Raw genomic sequence first — 18,730 nt, forward strand, 5'->3', positions numbered from 1 at the left:
TATGTATAGCCTACATGTGAGAGTTGATTATTCTTAAGTGGCTTTATGTCTCTTATTTAAACAATAAGGTATTGTTGATAACTAAACATTAACTAAGAGCACTGCTTTCCCAAACATGAATTATCAATATGTAAGCCTGTATTTTTATTTGGCTTTATCTTACCTGTCTTATTTGTCTGCACTAAATATTAATGTGTTTATTAGTGCGATTATTGATCTGAGGGGCATATTGATTGTTGCTTATATATAATGATACACTTATTGAGTTTAATCATTATTGTGGCAATGTGATCATGATTTGTGCTTTCAATCATAATTTTTTTTTTTTTACCTTAAGTTCATACTCCTTGACCTTTGATCAGTTTTTGTGGATGTTTAATGATACAGCAGAGTGGTTTAATTTGTGTGTGTGTGATTATTGATTTATTTATTTATTTGGCCTGTCATAGATGCAGTATTAATACTTGTAGACTTAGAGTTAGTGAATATAATCACCTTTCTTAATGTTCACTAAAAGTTTTTTAAAAATGTTAAACATTCTTTTGTCTATTTTTGGGGAGATTGAAATGTTAAATTTGACCAAAAGACAACAAATAAATCCTGATCTTAGGAATATTGGGATTCGTAGATCAAAAGAAGGCATTGTGTGCTGTTTATTTTGGAAACATCAAACCCTCTTAGTGCTTCAAACATAATGCTCACATGCCACAGCCGAGACTAAGAGTTTGTCAGTTGGCTTGCTATTGATTATTTGACAGAATGACGCATTCAAAATATGCAAAATTACAATTAAAAAATCGCAAGTGTACAAAATTTCAATGATATTGTAAGGTGATTGATCACAGTGGGTAGGGCTGTTCTAATTATACTTAGAATGGTACATGATAGCAGTGATTACTGTTATTGTTATACTGTTTGCTGTACTATTAGACCAGAGGTTACTACGTCAGATTGCAGAGATATCTTAACCAGTTTGGACAGTGACCTTCACTAATGTTATTAAATGTCAAGGTCAGATAATTCCTCTTTAAGGAATCTTGTGAGAATCTGGAGAGGAGAATGAGAGAATAAAACAGAGCCAAACACACATGTCCTTGTTAACCCCCAGATGCAGAACTGAGGACAGCTATACTTTACATCACACACACACACACACACACACACACACACACACACACACACACACACACACACGTCTTGTTCGCTATCTTTGTGGGGACTCGATAGACGTAATGTTTTTATACTGTACAAACTGTATATTCTGTCTCCTTACACTAACTCACATCACAGAAAACTTTCTGCATTTTTACATTTTCAACAAAAAATAATTCTGTATGATTTATAAGCTTGTTTCCTCATGGGGACCTCAATTTAAGTCCCCATGAGTCTGTGTGCATTCAGGTTGAAGTCCGCACTGGGATAGTAAAACATGTACACACACACACACACACACGTGTAAACCATAAAGTGCAGGGGTGAATGTTCGTTCAATTTTAAGCTTACACAAATTTCCTAATACCCATTCTTATGCATTGTCAGTTGGTGACTAAGAGTGGAGGGTAATTTAAAAAAAAAATCTATTATAGGCATTTGACCTTTTAGCTTTGCTTTCTTCATGATGTAGTTGCAACAGCTACATTTCAGCCTGGCATGTGTAATGATATTGCATATCATAATGATCATGTTATATTCAGTTTGATTGCTTGGTATCCTGTGTCTGTGTCACATGGGTTGAGGAAATCCTGGACCATAGGATGGTTAACCACACTCCCTCCCGAATTGATATCCTGTATTATTTTAACATAATGTCTATGCTAAGGTTTTAATTATGCAAACATGCATAAACAAGAATTCTTTATTTATTATGATGTTCAGGGCCTAACCAGTAGGAGGAGTCATTTTACTTTAGGGCTGTTTTTTTCTTGATTTTTTTGAAGATAAATTCAACAAATTACTGGTGACATGTAAATGTGCCAAAATGCCCTTAACATGTCACTGAAGACAAAACAATAGGCATTAGGCATAAAAACTAAAAGTCAGAACATGAAAGAACTAACAAAATTCCGTACTGAGTTGAGAATTACGGCTCATTTCGAATAGATCCATTCAAATACTGTATTTTACTGTACAGATTTGAATACATGATGATGTTTCTCTTACGCAGAAGAACAATTTGACATCAAAACTCATGACATAGCCTGAGGGGAAACCATGGTAACAATGGTCAGACACAAGACAGTGGCAATTTGTTCACACTTTGATTTTGCCTGCTTTCTTTCATGGATCTATCCATAACAATAAAGATATATGACCCCTCTATCCAGTTCTTTTGCAAAAATACAAATATAATAAAATCCATCAATACGTAAGTTTGCATATGTACAAATGGCTTAAAGACGACGCAAATATCCCACGCAGACAGAAAACGCAAGATAAGATACATTATTACACTCAAAAACAGTAGCCGTTTGCTTTTCACACTGATCGCAGAACAGTTTGTGGAATCCTGTTTTTTTGTTGAGGCTATGAAACTTAGATGCTTGCGTTAACATCTAGAATTGGGTTGTAATTGGGCTGTGAAGTTCTGTTTTTTATTTCTTTTCAGTTTTTTTGCTTTTAGTGAATGCTTGCAATGTAATTACTCGACAGTTTAATCTGAGAGATCTATCAGAATTAGTGAGCTATCCACTTTTCCTAATTGAGCTGAACATTCCCTTACCCCTTTAGGCTTTATTTTAGAAGAATAAATTCTATTCTCTTTTTTTCCTGCATACGAGGTTCGTCTTGATGAGTGATTTCCTAATGTTCACGCTATTTTTAAGAATGTGGAGATAGGGCTGATTGGAATCACCAGATTGCACAGAGACTAGGCTAGGCTTTTGATTCCTGTCAAGTTTGGGATTTTGGGCTTGAGACGGCATTTCCCTCCACAGTTGTGAGCGGGAATGCTGAACGCAACAGCTTGCGGGTTTTAAAAGGGAATTCTTAATATAGGTCTCGACTGTATGCTAAATCCAGGTCAAAGTTGAAACCCCTTTGTCTTTTGTACATGTGCCTCTCTAAAAGTGTAATTGTGTTTCCTTGAACAGCAGCTGCTTCAGTGTCGGAGACGTCCTTGTGCTTTCCACCTTGATTTATTCCCAGTGATGCATTTTTCCTACTTGTAACACATTGTAGTTTGTACTGTACGCTGTTCACCTCAGATGCCCCGAATGAGGCAGCGTCACTTACTCGCGCTATCTTATTCACACACCCACATCAGGAAAACCAGTTTTAGGCAGCAAGGTTTAGACCTCACCTGGCGGACTAGTAACATTCACCTCAGAAAGAAGAGTTGCTTTGGTACAATGGGGATTTTCCACAGCGAGTGTGCCAACAACTCTTTCCCGCCCTTTTGCATACATAATTGTCAGTCATGTGTTGCAGCATTAACTTGGTGAATGTTTTTCTGCCTAAAGTTCGATGTGAAGTAAGTTACACTTGTGAAATAAGCAAGAATGTATTTTCAATATGACATTTCCACAACGCAAACGCTTTTGCTTTCCCAAGGTAAAACATAAACAAGGGTCAGGGAGTTTGTTTTTTTTTGTACATGCATATGAAAGCCTTGTTCTTTTTTCTCTTATATTTTAGTGCGTGTAGACATGAGACAAAACGAGCACATCGCGAGGATCTTTTCAGCGTGTCTCTTTAAATGCATAAACGAGTACACAGGCATTTCACTGATGTGAAAAATGTATCTTGGATTCTAATAGGGAAGTTGTATGTTTGCCAAGGTGCTTTCGTGTCCTCAGCTAACCCCGGCACTCATATGGTTTTCTACAAGTCTTAGTGAGATCACTGCCATTTCTAAAGGAAAATATCTGGAAATGGTTTGTAAAAGGGAGATGAAAAAATAAAACAGAGGTAGTCAAAGAGTTCTCTCTCAGAGTTTGGCCAAGTTTACTTCTTATTTGTTTACAACTGGGCTGTATAAAGCGGGCCTGACGAACGCAAGGGAGGGAGCTGCTTTGGAGCACAGAGCACTCAGAGATAGAATGTCCTCCATTTTGGAGAAAAGGGCAGCTCCAAACGTGCTCCAATAGGAGAAGTAATAACGACACATGGGTTAACAGAAACGGCGGCGCAAATGCGGAATCGGGTAAAGGCTGTTTCACACATTACCACTGCACATTGTTAACAAGTCTTTATTGTTACTGGCAAGACTAGTTTTTGAAGACGATCAGTGGCGCGCTGCTCGAAACAGTGGTGGGACAGATATATAATGTATCATGTTTCTGAGAACTGTCATCGAATGCACACACACACACGTTGTGTTTTCATGTTTTATGGGGACTTTTCTTAGACATAATGATTTGTATACTGTACAAACTGTGTATTCTAACCCTAGCCCTTATCCTACCTGTCACAGAGAACACTTTATGCAAAAAAAATGTCCCCGCGAGGACAGGGATTTTGGATATTGCCATCTTTGTGGGGACATTTTGTCTCCATGATGTAGGGTTTACCAGGCCACACACATAGAGAGAGAGAGAGAGAGAGAGTGTTAGCGAGGTATTTAAGTCCAGAAATATAAAAATGTTGCATATATATATTTACATCATGGAAGATTACAGCTGCCAAAAGGAACTACAATATGTAGACTCTTTAAAGGTCACGATTGTGTATCTTTATGTAAATATTTTAAAGGCGTATTCTTTCCCCTGAGACCCGGGTCTTAAAACAGGATCAGTTTGTGCTGTGTGTGTGTGTGTTGCTATAGTTTGAGGACGTTTGTCTGTGACTTGTGTCTGGTTCAGAGGGGAGGGAAGCAGCTTCACGTTATTGCAGTGTCTCTATCCAGGTGTTGTTTATCCTACTCTGTATTATGTGGCCATTTTGGAAAGAGCACTTGACGTTTTTATGGGTATGTATGAACTGGGCCAGCTTAAAGAGGACAGCTGCAGAGCTGAGGAAACATTTCGAACGTTTTGAAGTAAGAATGGCCTTGAAAACTCTCTGCATAGGTGTGCATACCTGTTGCCAGGACAGTTATTGTTGCCAAGGCAATTTGGCAGAGGAGCAAGTGTGTGAATTGTTTTCAACATTTTTGAGATTTTTTAATCTACAATATCCTCACTGATTAGCAAAAACAGAGAATATGGAGTCATATTTTTATACTATGAATCGCTCTGTAGTGATGTTAGTGCCAGTGTAATAATTTTATAGCAATATTTATTTTTTTAACCACCCAGGCAAATGTAAGGTATACCGTGTCCGTGTGTACTATTGTTTTAAGTTATACAGGACAAACAAATATTATTTTTTAGATGTACAATTTACGGTTATGTTTGGTATCTGCGTCCAGGACAGTTGTAACAAGGCAATTGGACAGAGGGACAAGTGTTGGAAGTGTTTCGGTATTGTTTTCTAGCCAGCCGAACACAATCTGCATTCGACAAAAAGCAGAGAACAAAGAGTTATACTGATGTTGCCTACTATGAAACATTTTGTAGCGTAATTATCTTTTGATTAGGGTTGCAACAATTAAGTGATAATAATCAATAGCTGATGTCACACAGAACAAGATACAGCAGGAAAAGTGCACAACACAAGTATGAGAGCAGTCCACAATAAAGCTTTTAAAGAAGGTCATGTAGTGTGTGTGGCTGGGTTTCTGTGTCAAGTGTTTTGAGTGCTGGTATTGTTCAATGCAGTTGTAAGCTTATACTTTTACTGTTCTTGTAATGTAAGAATTTGCGTTTTATTTCTGTAATATATGTGTGTATGTTTCTGTTTATATAAATACTGTAGGCTATGTGTTTATATATATATGATAGTGTGTGTGTGTGTATATATATATATGTGTGTGTGTGTGTGTGTGTGTGTGTGTGTATATATATATATATATATATATACACACACACACAGACACATATATATATATATGTGTGTGTGTGTGTGTGTGTATATATATATATATATATATGTGTGTGTGTGTGTGTGTATATATATATATATATATATATATATATATATACATACACACACACACACACATTTATATTGTGTGTGTGTGTGTTAATGGGCTAGATGTGGAATAGCATGCGCTTTATGTATAATAGGCCTACTGAAAATAAAACGTTTACATTTTTCAAATTCATCACCAAAAATAGTTGCTGCCTTACCTTTAATCACAGTCAATATTGTTGCTGATATTAGTGATTGTAATTCTATAGAATTATATTATTTAATAGTTTAGTAGAAAAGGTACATAGTTTGCACCAGTATGTGAATGTGTTATACATGCAGCTCTTTTGAGGATGGCATTTACTTGCTTATTTTGTAGAATTAATTTTAACATGTGATTGTATTTTTTCCTACACTTCAGGTGTATGTAGCAAGGCGCTTTCACACATACAGGCTTTTATGGAAAATACATTTTACCATTTAGAGATCAGGACCTGTTGTGAAATACTGGTAAATGAGAAGCTGTAACATTACAGTTGTAAAATTGTATTAGTTGTAAAGCTGCACGATTCTGGATAAACTGAGAATCACGTTTTTATTTTATTTGTTTAACAGATATCACGATTCTGAACTGACAACTAAACAAAATAATGTAATTTACTAGAGGTTCTGACAAAATGTTAATTACTGCAGTCCATTTAAAAGGTTTAAGTAATTTGAATGACTTATTTAAAAAATCTGTTTGAATGAATGATTTAATGACTCATAAATACTTCACTTGTTTCATTACTGAATGATTCAGTGTTTCTGAATGAATCTCTTGAATGACAGATTCAATGACAAATAATTTTTTTAAGTCACTTGTTGCCACCTACTGGTGTAACGATGTAATCGACACTATCTTTATTTGAAGCTTCAAGTTACATTCAAAAGGTGATTTGCTACCATAGACATCAGTGTTTATATCCGAACTATAAACTTTTATTCCAGTACTTCTGTGATCATTTGAATATTTGTAACACGGAAATAATGATACTGTGATGTTGAAAAGACTGTTTGTGAAGCTGTTTCATACCTAGCCTTATGTGAACAAAGCAGGCATGTAAAAAGTGAGGACACGCTGATGTAAAAAGTTTGCGTTGAGCCATTCATTAAATTTGGACAGAGATGGAAAAAAAAACCCTGCAGTGTTTTAAGGTAATTTTCGATGATTGAAATCACAGTTTACTGGTATTTTGATGCCAATGTGTGAATAGAATCTTAACGATAAAAAGATAAAAAGCAAAGCCAGTTCTTATGTGGACAGCAGGTGTGGTATTTTACAATTTTACAGCAGTTTAGGTGGTTTAATATGTTAAAGCTTCTAATGATAATTTGTCCAAGAGTATCCAATATAAAGAGATGGAAAAATTCTTTCAACTTATTGACCTTGACATGATGAATCATTATGTTTGTGTGCTTTCCTGCATATTAGCTGCACCTCATGACATTGTGGGTCACACTAACTTGGTGGACTTCAGTTTTTTATATATATATATTTATAATATTTTGAAAAAAACTGCTTCCCTTTTTTCTATAAATTAATAATACTATGCTAAATTAATTTTTTCATCATGGCCTTTTTATTCATTATGAAATCAAGACAATTGTTACAACCTGACACTTTTTTCTTCATGCCCCCAAAAATATCAAAATGATTTTTATTGTGAAATGAAAAACTTGTTCATCATCAAGATGGCTTTAAGATGATTCCATTCAAGTCATTGTATGTAGCCTATAAATCACATTTCTAATGTATTTTCGGATAAATTAATAGATTTTGACAAATCAATTAGTGCCATGTCACTGACCCACTCGTTTCCAGGCAGTTGTTGCCAAGGTAATTTGGCAGAGGTGAAAGTGAATTGTTTAGCCAGTCTGACACAATTATACAAAAAATATTTTAGTCCATACTTTTTGTAGCAAAAGCAGAGAATTTTTTTCTTATAGCAAGTGCAAAACCCAGTTTGTATACACACACATATTTGCTATTCTGTCTAAATAAAAAAATACTTGACAAATGAATTGATTGTGAAAATAATTGTTAGTTGCAGCCCTATGTTTTAACACCATTCATGCAGCTGTTGATGTTGGTACTTAAAATTCTATAGCATTATTTTTCATAAGCATCTAGGGAAAAATACTAAATGTGCAACAATGTGTGGGGTTATATAAGCAACCCTTCTGTGGAAGGCATAATATTTTTTAGATTTTAGCGACTTTTAATTCACTTCAATGAATACTGCGTGTCATGACCCCTCATCAAAAGGATTGTTCTGATTTTTTTTAATTCACACATCCAATTAAGTCACATCCTTATTTTCATTGATAAGGTGGAAAATATTAATGAGATTTTGCCAGTTTCTCTGTAAATCTTGTGAAATGGTTGGCTGTCCTAGCATGTTTCAGTTGCAACATAGTTATTAATCTGACGACGTAAGGTTTCTAAAGGCCTTATATTTTGACACTGGAGATTTGGCAGGCTGGGCTGCTTTATTGGAATTACTAGAAAAAAACAATACCATTGTTTAAGAAAGAAAGAAAGAAAGAAAGAAAGTGCCAGAAAGAGAGAAAGAAAGAAAGAAAGAAAGAAAGGTTTCCTGTTTACAGTCAGTGTGCTGACAGTGTATTCATTTCCTTGTGTGTAAATACAGTATGATGGCAATAGGTATGTACACAGTTTCAAATTCTAGGTTGATTTCATTAGTATCTGTCATTTTCAGTGAAAGATTTCATGCTTTTTTTTCCCCACTAACTGTAATAAGTATCATGTAATCACATCTTGTCTGACACCATGATATATATACTGTATATATATATATATATATATATATATATATATATATATATGCAATATATATGCATGTTATATAGCTGTCAATAGATTACAATTATTAATTGAGATTAATCGCACATTAATCGTGAAATTAAGCATACACCATTTAACTTGTTTAACACGTTCATTTTTTTCATCATTTGCTATATCCAGCAAAGTAAAAACTCACAAAACTATTTCCTGCAAGCTTTTTTCTAGGTAAATTTTGGTGTCTTTCCAAAAAAGGACACTTGGAGACACTAAATAGCCTAATGATATTAGGGGGGCCCTATTTTAACGATCTAAGCGCATGGTCTAAAGCACACGGCGCAAGTTCACTTAGGGTGTGTCCGAATCCACTTTTGCTAGTTTAACGATAGGAAAAATGGTCGGTGCACCCGGCGCATGGTCTAAAAGGGTTGTCCCGATTCTCTTAATGAGTAATGGGTGTGTTTTGGGCAAAACATGCAATAAACCAATCAGAGTGTCATTTCCCATTCCCTTTAAAAGCCAGTTGCGCTCGCACCTTGGCGGATTATGGCGGATAGTGGAAAGACTGAACGCGTCTTCTGAGCGCAAATGGATCTGCTCGTGCTCGAGGTTAAAGCACGCAAGCAGACCATCTACGGGACAAGCTGGATTCCACCATATCTTTATGTACACAATAATAATCTTTTATATTGTAATCCTTTTATTTTTAATATTTGGCATGTTTGTGTGCTGCTGCGTGTCCCTGTGTGTGTAGTAAATAGTGTATGCACGTTGTGGACTCGCATATAGGCGCATATTACCAATGCGCCCTTTAAATAACAAAAATAAATAAATACTGCGCCATTGACTTTAGACCAGGTTTCTCTAAACCGGGTCTATTTCTGTTGCCTCAAAATAGCAACGCGCCAACAATGCGCCTGAACACACCTCGTTTTCAGACCAGCACGCCCATGGGCGCACAAATAGGCGCGAATGCATTTGCTATTTAAACAACGTGGCGCAGGATGTGAAAATGATAATTGCGTCAGGCTGAAACTAGCAAAAAACATTGCATAGCATTGTGCCGGGTGTATGATAGGGCCCAAGGAGTCCATATAATTCATAGATTCATGCACACCAAAGCCCCATGAACATTACAGAAAAAAACTTTTAGGGGTAGAGTATGTGTGCAGTGCAAAAGCAAAGAGCTTGTTTACATTTTAGACAAGTCAAGTTGCAATACCGAACAGGACCACATGGAGATGTTTAAAAAATGTAGTGAAATGTGTCTGTGCATAAATACAATGAGATCAGTGCGTTGAGAGTGCGCACATACATGGTTTGTTTGCTCATCAATATAACAGACTCACGCATGCTTACTGTACGACTCCTGTACGTCACCGCAATCGTCTTTATCTTGATTGCAATCCTCATCCATCAAAACTTTACTAGCGAGACACTGGTTTGCTTTATCCAGCTGAGAAACGTAGTTTGCGCTCCATCTGGCCATACAGCGGTAGGATGTTTTGACATTCCGTTCAGTCTTTATTTCACACAGAGCGATGCGTGAGGGCTCGCACTCTTCAGAAACAATGACAGAAAATTACAGAGCTCGTGTTTTAAAGCGAAACACACTGGAATGAATAATTCTCTGAAAACACAACATGAGTTTCTATTCTCTCTGACTTCTCTGACGTAATCTGGTTTTCTGGTTTTCTTTACATTATAGCACTGTTTGAATTAATTCACTAACTGGATTATTGGACTGAAAACTTTTCCAGAGTTGGCTTAAATTGATCTGATTGCAAACAGAGAAGTGAAATCGGGTTAGAGGGTTAGAATAGAAATTCCCCCCTACCAAGGTTACTTGCGCTATTATGCTCAGTGTGATAAACTCCCAACTTCTAAGATCATCTACAGTATCTACATGATGTAAAGTATGTTAATGGCGCAATTTCACGTGCTTCGGAAATTTATTTGCGTGAAATTATTTTTAATGCGAAGGGATTTTAAAATAATTGCATGCATTAATGTTGATATATATTAGCATTAAGACTTTTCTAGTTGACTAGAAGTTGTTCATTTAAGCCTTTAGTTGAATAATCACACGTTTATATTAATTTAATTACTTAAATACTTGGGGGCGGAATATATGCCTCATGCGCTCGCAAAAGTAAAGATTATGAATATGTTGGAAAAAAATAGCAATGAGACATTTTAATTGTTTAATAATAGTGTTTTCTGAGTCAGTGTCGGCTGACCCAGTTTGGAATGACGTATTACTCTTTTCTGTATGACAAAAAAATTACGGAGTATTTTAAGTTGAAAAAATGCAAGTGATTGTGCCGGCGCCTCTATGTTGTCTAGTAAGTGCGCTACACTTCAGCTTCCACATTCTGCTAAAACACTTGGATATGCACCTAATAATAGAGCACGTTTATCTAGGTTAACGTTAGAGAGAACAGCCATATAAAGTTGCTACTTACATATTTCAAATGAAAAGCCATATTTGAGGTCGCTGGATGAAAGGCAAACGTTTGGATTTCCTGCCTGACAAACTGTAGTTACCACAAGGACCCACCGTTAACGATCGGTCCTAGACTGGGTGAACCCAGGCCGATTTGATTTCGCCTTGCAGCTCAGGCTGGAAACCTGTACATTCTTCTATCCTGCTTCCGTTACAAATCTGCGGGGACCAATCACAAACTGGCTTATCCACCTGGCGCGCTATTGGCGGGTTTAATCCAGTCCAATTCCTTTTAACCTCTCGACGATGCTCAATGGCTTCTTTAGTTTAGCAAACAAATCTCTCGAGTGGGTGTAAATACCACTCATTTTCATGTTTTATTTTGGACAACCTGCAAAAATCGCTGGATGCCATTGCTGCTTCTGCAAACCGCTGATCAATGCTCCAAACCAACACGTTTGTTGACACGTTTCCTGCCTGGAGTTTTCGCTGCAAAGTACGTCACCTGGATCGCTCGTCTGATTGGTTGAAGGACTATCCAATTGCGCACAGAGTCATTTGAACTATGCCCATTGATCACACCTCTTGTGCAGTCGAAAATACAGAGCAGACTCCCCAGACTAATGTTCAATCTTAAAAGATTGAGCTTTGTCTGGTGATAGCCTGACTAGATCAGTCCCTCACGGACTGCGTGATATCGCCACTTCCTATGGAGTTTATTTTTTTCTGCGACTAACCAACTAATAAAATCAACTTATCAACCTCTTCTAGTCGGCTAAATTTTAGTCCACTATTAGTGGGCAACCCTAATTACTAGGGCTGGGTAAAAAATATTGATTTCTCGATTTTAATCGATTCTCATTTTTATGAACCGATATCGATTCTTAAATCCCAAGAATCGATTAGCCATCCTGTTTTCAGTTGATGAATGAATGTAACATTGTAGCGCGCATCCCATCCAATAAATCACAATAATCTTTGTGCTTTGTTACTATTGATATGAAACAAAGTCTCAGATTTCAAATTACATCAATTTTTTTACGAAATTCAAAAACATAAATACCGTGTTGGCGCTGTGGCGTGAGATAGCTCTGGCTCAGCTCAAGAGAAGCACATGATCTTCTCTTCCGCCTTAATAATACCAGTTACCGCGCGAAATAAACATGAATGAGCATCTGAAAGTATGTTAAAAGGTAGAGTACGACTTATCGAAATCCGTATCATGTCACATGGAATCACTCAATCAGTGTTTCAACCGTGGAAAGACGTCAGTAAAACATGTCATGTAACGTCACATTTACCTCAGAAAAACCATATCCAGTGACCATAAACTCGTTAGCCAGCTAGAAAAATGAACTCAAGAGAGGAGTATTTTGCTAAATATATACACCATATTACATATTCATTATAATTTTTAATGTTCTTCCATTTTTAATAATGTTTGAATAAATCTGGCAGGTTTTTATGACAGCCACCATTTAAATGTTAATATTTCAGTTTAAGTGTACAAATCAGTTAATTTTTACCTTCAATATTATACAACTACAACTGACTCCCATAGTTTACAGCATTAGTTAAGAGATTTGTTTTCCTTGAGATAATGTGCCATGTATTGTACCTGATATCCAAAATAATCAATATTGAATCGAATCGAATCGAATTGCAAGCTTGTGATTCGAAATCGAATCGAATTGTGAAATTTGTGTCAATACCCAGCCCTACTAATTACTATTGGGAAGTTTTGGCTTTGGTTATTCATTTTGAACCCTATATTACCTTCTTATGGCCAGATTTACTAAATGGCAAATTAGAGTGAGACTGCAATCTCATAAAAGCACTGATGGGAGTGGAAAGTTCTGTGGCTGATCTACTGACAATGTGCACATTAAGGAACACAGACGCATCAGCTCATTTCTATTACGACCAACACAATCTACCAAGAGCAGCGCAAATGGGAATGGGAATTTCAAGTGATGAAACCGGTGTTGCGACTGAACACCGTGTAACACCGGTAACACAGACTATCGTAGCAAGCCTACATACCACCAATCCTAACTGTATGCAATTGCCAATCATGTTCGATAGTGGTCCTGACAGAAATACCAGTTAATTGACTACCGCAACCCTTTGTAAATTATGTTGCTCATCCCATAAATTTTGCTTCTGAAAGAGAAACTCCAACAAATGCACATACGGTCAGCCACAAAAATAACTGTTCACCCTTTCAACGCTAATTTGTCTTTCCTGGCAGTAGTTTTTTTTTTTTTTACCACCAAAAGAGGGTTTGCGCTTTTGCAAACTGTTAGTAACTCTGGCCCTTTATTTTTCAGTGCTTATTATTCAGGCTGATTTTTTGGTCATTATTTTCATAGCTCACTGCAGAGCCATGGGTGGAACATAAAGTCCAGCTCCCCCTCTTAAGTTGTAATTTGGGTGTAATGGGTGGAGCTAGAAGGTCCAACCACACCCCAACCCTACCCAGAACCCTATCCTTCCACCCGTTAGATCCACAGAGGTGGAGCTGGACATCATTTGGCTCTACCGTGAGCACGACTTGATATTAAGGGAATCAAGTAATGACATCTAGTGCCCACACATGAACGATTAGTGGGTTGTGATCTCTAGTACAGGGGTGACCTCAAGAAAACTCTATTACATTAACTACCATCAAATGACTATGTTATTGGCATTGTTTTTTAAAGGCTGCATTTCCTTCAAGAGGGGTCTAATATATATTTATATATAGTTTAAAAATGCAGTTCATCATGGTATAAGTTGGGCTATTTATTTAGTATGGAAGCTTGTTTCTGCCATGGAATAAAAAAATGGAAAAGGTCATTGCGACTTTTTGTCTCACAATTCTGACTTTGTTTCTCACAATTGCGATTTTTTTTTGCGAGAAAAAAGTCAGAATTGACAAATTAATTTTGGATCACCATACATTGATTATTAGAAAACGTTGTTTGCTGTTGGTCTGTTATAACGTCCAGAAGACAGATAAATATGGCGTCTGCTTAAATCTAAAGTGTACTATGTCACATGTCCTAAGCCCATAGTAATGAAGACCAGCTTTGGTGAACCAGGCTGAATTCAGAGTCCATTTTTGTAGGCTGAAGTGTATTTGCTGACTGTCAAAAGGCATTCAATTCTCAACAGTCGTACACAACTAAAAACAAGGCATCATTTTCAATCTAAACCTTCACATTCCCCATTGATGCCATGCAGAGAGGGTCTGGCGTTGCAGATCGGGAGTCGAGTGTGAACTGAAGCACTAGTGGGAGTATCGCCACTCTGATCTTTTTAAGGATTCTCATGACTTCCTGTTTCTATCGGCTATCCCCCTTTTGCTCATGGTATGAATTTTTTTTTTCTTTTTTTTTTTTTTTGGCAGTTGCCTTGGACATCTGTACCAACATGATAAGACTGTAATTGTACCAATATCTGCTCCAGGGTTCGAATAATTTTAAAGACCGTCACATGAACAGTCAAATGGTCCATCTTGAAAATATCTTTGTGATATGTTCGGTTAAATAGGCATAGAAAAATGCCTGTCACAGGGCTCTTTTTCTCTCCTTTTTTTCCCCTTTTACAATTTTACACCAAACATAATGCAACAGAACTGTGGTTAATAGAAGTGACTGAAGAGTTGCCTTTGAATTGGAAAAAAAGCATAATGAGTGATATAAATTAACAGGGATTTACACTTAAATGAAGCGGGCAAATGGTATGGAATTATTTATTTATTATTTCCCAAGTGTATGGTGCTTGAGATATTTATTCAAATGGATATTACAGTAAGTGTACTTAGATGTGTTATATGCATCATATTTCACTAAATCATGTCATTAAAATCTCAAGATGCCAATATCACTAATATATAAGAAGGACCTATTGAATCAATTGTACAATATTGTTTACCGAAAAATGGGAACATTATGCAGAACATCAGTACAATTGAGATCATTTCATACAGCGCATGAAAAAAAAAAAAGAGAAACGAAACAAATGAGCTTGCACGTTTGTAAATTTTCAATATAATATATTTGCACACGTAATTCTCTATATGCAGAGTTTAGTGGGAGCCTCATTTGAAAAGAAGCACTGAATCACAGCAAACATAGAAAAAACATCAACAGAGCAAGTTATGTCATCGACTGTATGTTCACGGTGTACTCTAGTGTTTATATAGTAATGATTTTTGAAATAAAGCAAAATAACTGTATTATTGATACAAAACCTGCACTGGTTGGACCTTCAGAGACTCCCTATGGTGGTAATCGCATGGATCCATGACATGTCTATATGCTGCTAATAAGTATTTATGGCATTTGATTGAATACCAGTACCTAGTAAGCCAATTAGCAGTAGTTTGCACAAAAGCAGGAGAAATGTTCTTTTTAATAAGCTGTGACTCAGAAGTGCCATTTACCTTTTGCAATATTCAGAAACAAAAATGTCAATGAACAAAACCACAAATTAAAAACACAATTTTTGGACTTAAAAAAAAACCCCATCCATATTGTGTTTCACCAAAAGAAGAGTAAAAATCAGAAGCATCTAAAGTCTGCATAATGACAACTACGCCTATATTATAATACAGAGGAGTATGACTTTGACAACAAAACAAGACAAAGAGCTTCAGATAAAGCAGGAACATGCGTAACTTTACGATTAGATGGCAATAGGCCATAAACACACAATTTAAGCTTCTCTCCGGAAGACTTTCTTGGCACTTTGCCTAAAGAGCGTGAGGTCGTTTCAGGTCAGGCCTGGTGTGTTGTTGTAAAGGAATCGCAGAGCATTCGACTCTCTGTATTTCACTTCCTTGTTTTTCACGTGCCGGAATCACATTTGAGAAATCAGACACTGAGAAGACGGCAAAGCGGTGGAAGGTTGAAGAGTATGTCAAAAAACAACTGTAGGTTTTCATGTAAATCAGCAAACAGATTTTGTGCATCTGAAATGCACAAGGAGTCGCCGAGCACGCTCACTGGGGATCAGTCTGAACAGGTCAGGATGTTTAACATGGGTTGTTGTTGTTTTTTCGCCACGTCTGGTTCCAGCATTATTTGTGTGCTTTAGAAACGAATGATATTCTTGTTTTAAAGGTCTAATCATGTAGGAATTCTGCTTCTCACGTTTTGCATTTGAATGGTTTAAATACTTTCAGCTTGGTGTAAAAGCAAAAGACTTTCTCCTCAAACAATCACAGACTGTTTTAAAAAAAAAAAAATTGCTCCATTAATGTGCATCCTGTACTCAATTTGTTGCGCGTTAAAAGGGTTCCAATAGCAGTTGCTCTACATTTAGTGAAGCCACCTATTCAACTCAAAATGAACGCTTGCTAAATAAATAAATGATGAATGCCGCCAAGAGGACGGCACATATCTTGTCATCTCATTCGGCGACTGGTAACAGTCCGTTGTTTTAGCTTGCTGAGGAATGTTTGTATTGCACAAAATCATGAACAAAAAAGAAAAGGAAAAAAAGAAAGAAAAGACAAAAGTGATATTTTATTCATTAGGACTGTCTGTCTTTGTGTATTCTCATGCAGTCTGGTCTGCATTTATATGCTAACATAATTTACTCCTCTAACCTAAGGCAGAGTTTACCATCACCACGACAGACCTCAACAGAGTGTGTGTGCAGCCAGTGTTACTAATATCTCATGATGAATGTGTGTGTGTGTGTGTGTGTGTGTGTGTGTGTTGATTTCAGATTTACTAAGAAACATGAGGAGCCATTTCAAAATGTAGAGACCTAAAGGATATAAATCTTTTTTTGTTTATGTAAATGTCACCTCTTCGTAAAAGCAAATATAATACATGAACAAAACAATATTTCTTAATGTATGTAGTTATTGTTTTTCCACAAATGGAAACAGCATTTCTCTTTTTACAACTGACGCGCTGTGTAGGTGTTTTTAATGCAAACCTGCCTGTAGGGTTCACACAACTGGAGCAATGGTAATTAAATCCTGAGATTGATTGATCATTTAGTTATTCTTTTATCAAGGATATTTTCATAGCATATTACTGTCTATTTTAAATGGCAAGCAACTCGAGTTTTACAGGGTAAAAATGTTAGCTTTACAACACCTTGACACCCGGGGCAGTACCTGATTTACCCCTAAAAGGTGCATATTAATACCTTATCTTATCCTGTACTATGTTCCTTTTAGGGGAAAATGAAGTACAAAGATGTCTCTTTAAGGGCACTGCCTCAGTGAAAAGCTGCTGTACCCATAAAGGTCCCATTTTTGCACATTTGTGTGTAATGTTGACTAGATTAACAGCATGGATGCTTAGAGAAGGATGGAGAATGAATTGGAAAGCTGGTTGAAAATCTGCTATGTGATTACACTTACAGGTGCTTGCATTAACCCTGTAAAACAATAGTGTTTGACCTTAATACTGATAATTAAAGATCAGATTGAATGATGGCCAGTATAATGCCCTTATATAGACTCCAAATGAGTTTGTCTGACAGCACCAGTGAAAGTGCTTCTGTTTTTTTTCCCCTAATATTTTCATTATGTCAAAAAATATAAAATGGACATGAATTTCACAATTTCTCAGTGTTTGGTGTGTCCTCCTTGTGCTTTAATGGCAGCATCCACTCAAGCAATCGTGTAAAATAATTACGGGCCAGATTTACTAACAGGGCAAATGAGCGTGAGAGCGCAATATCAAAAAAACGGCGATGGGAGTGGAAAGTCCTGCGCGTGATCTACTAATGACGCAAGTTAAAGAGCACAGACGCAGCCGGATCATTTCTATAATGACCAGCGCAATCTACCGAGAGCAGTGTGAATTAGCGTCTGGTTTAAGACATGCTTTTTTGGGGTAAATAATGGTACGAATATCAGTAAATTGACTCGCGCAAACATTAGTAAATCGTGTTGTGTGAGTCAGCGTGACTCATTTAAACACTCTCCTCCCGTACATTTTACATCTGAAAGGGAAACTCCTATAAATGCATATGCAATAAGTTCAGCCACAAAATTTTCAGTGCTATTTTGTCAGTGCGTGTCTTTAGTAAATCCTGACAGTAGTTTTTAACGCCAAAAGAGAGTTTGCACTGGAGCGAGCTTTTAGTAAATCTGGCCCTAAATGTCATAATGTTTCTTAGGTTTTTTTCCACAATCCCATTACTGTTTTTTTTTTAGGTTGACATAAGTTTTTAAGATTATCGTTTTGGTCCGGCAGAGATCTGAAACCCACTGTGTGTAGTACAATTCAATGACAGCAATTAAGAACTAATAGCTACATTTGCATAAACACTTATTTTTGTACAGTATTTACTCGCAATAAGCAAACCTATTGGATTGACACTATAGGTCAAGCACAGTAACAGTAATCGGTCGATGCAATTCTCAAAAAAATCATCTGATTGATCGATCTAATGATAATTAGCATGTTGTAATGCTGCACATGGTAGATTTTCTTTACAGAGAAAACCCATTTTTTTGCAGTATCGATGTTGTAGGT

The 18,730-nt window shown here is 36.6% G+C and overlaps 1 protein-coding gene across 5 annotated transcripts in view; it reads left to right on the plus strand.

Annotated features, from left to right (window-relative positions):
* zbtb20 (zinc finger and BTB domain containing 20) overlaps positions 1–18,730 on the plus strand; it is a 68,597-nt gene that overhangs the window by 5,277 nt on the left and 44,590 nt on the right. Inside the window, exon 1 of one of the 5 annotated variants that reach the window (XM_079872714.1) lies at positions 12,952–16,250. The exons of the other annotated variants lie outside the window; for them this stretch is intronic. The gene's annotated coding sequence lies outside the window, so the exon portion shown is untranslated. Of the gene's footprint in view, positions 1–12,951; positions 16,251–18,730 lie in introns of those variants that run through there. 5 annotated transcript variants of the gene reach the window in all.

The sequence above is a fragment of the Squalius cephalus genome, assembly GCF_949319135.1.
Source record: "Squalius cephalus genome assembly, chromosome: 5".
Classification (NCBI taxonomy): Eukaryota; Metazoa; Chordata; class Actinopteri; order Cypriniformes; family Leuciscidae; genus Squalius; species Squalius cephalus.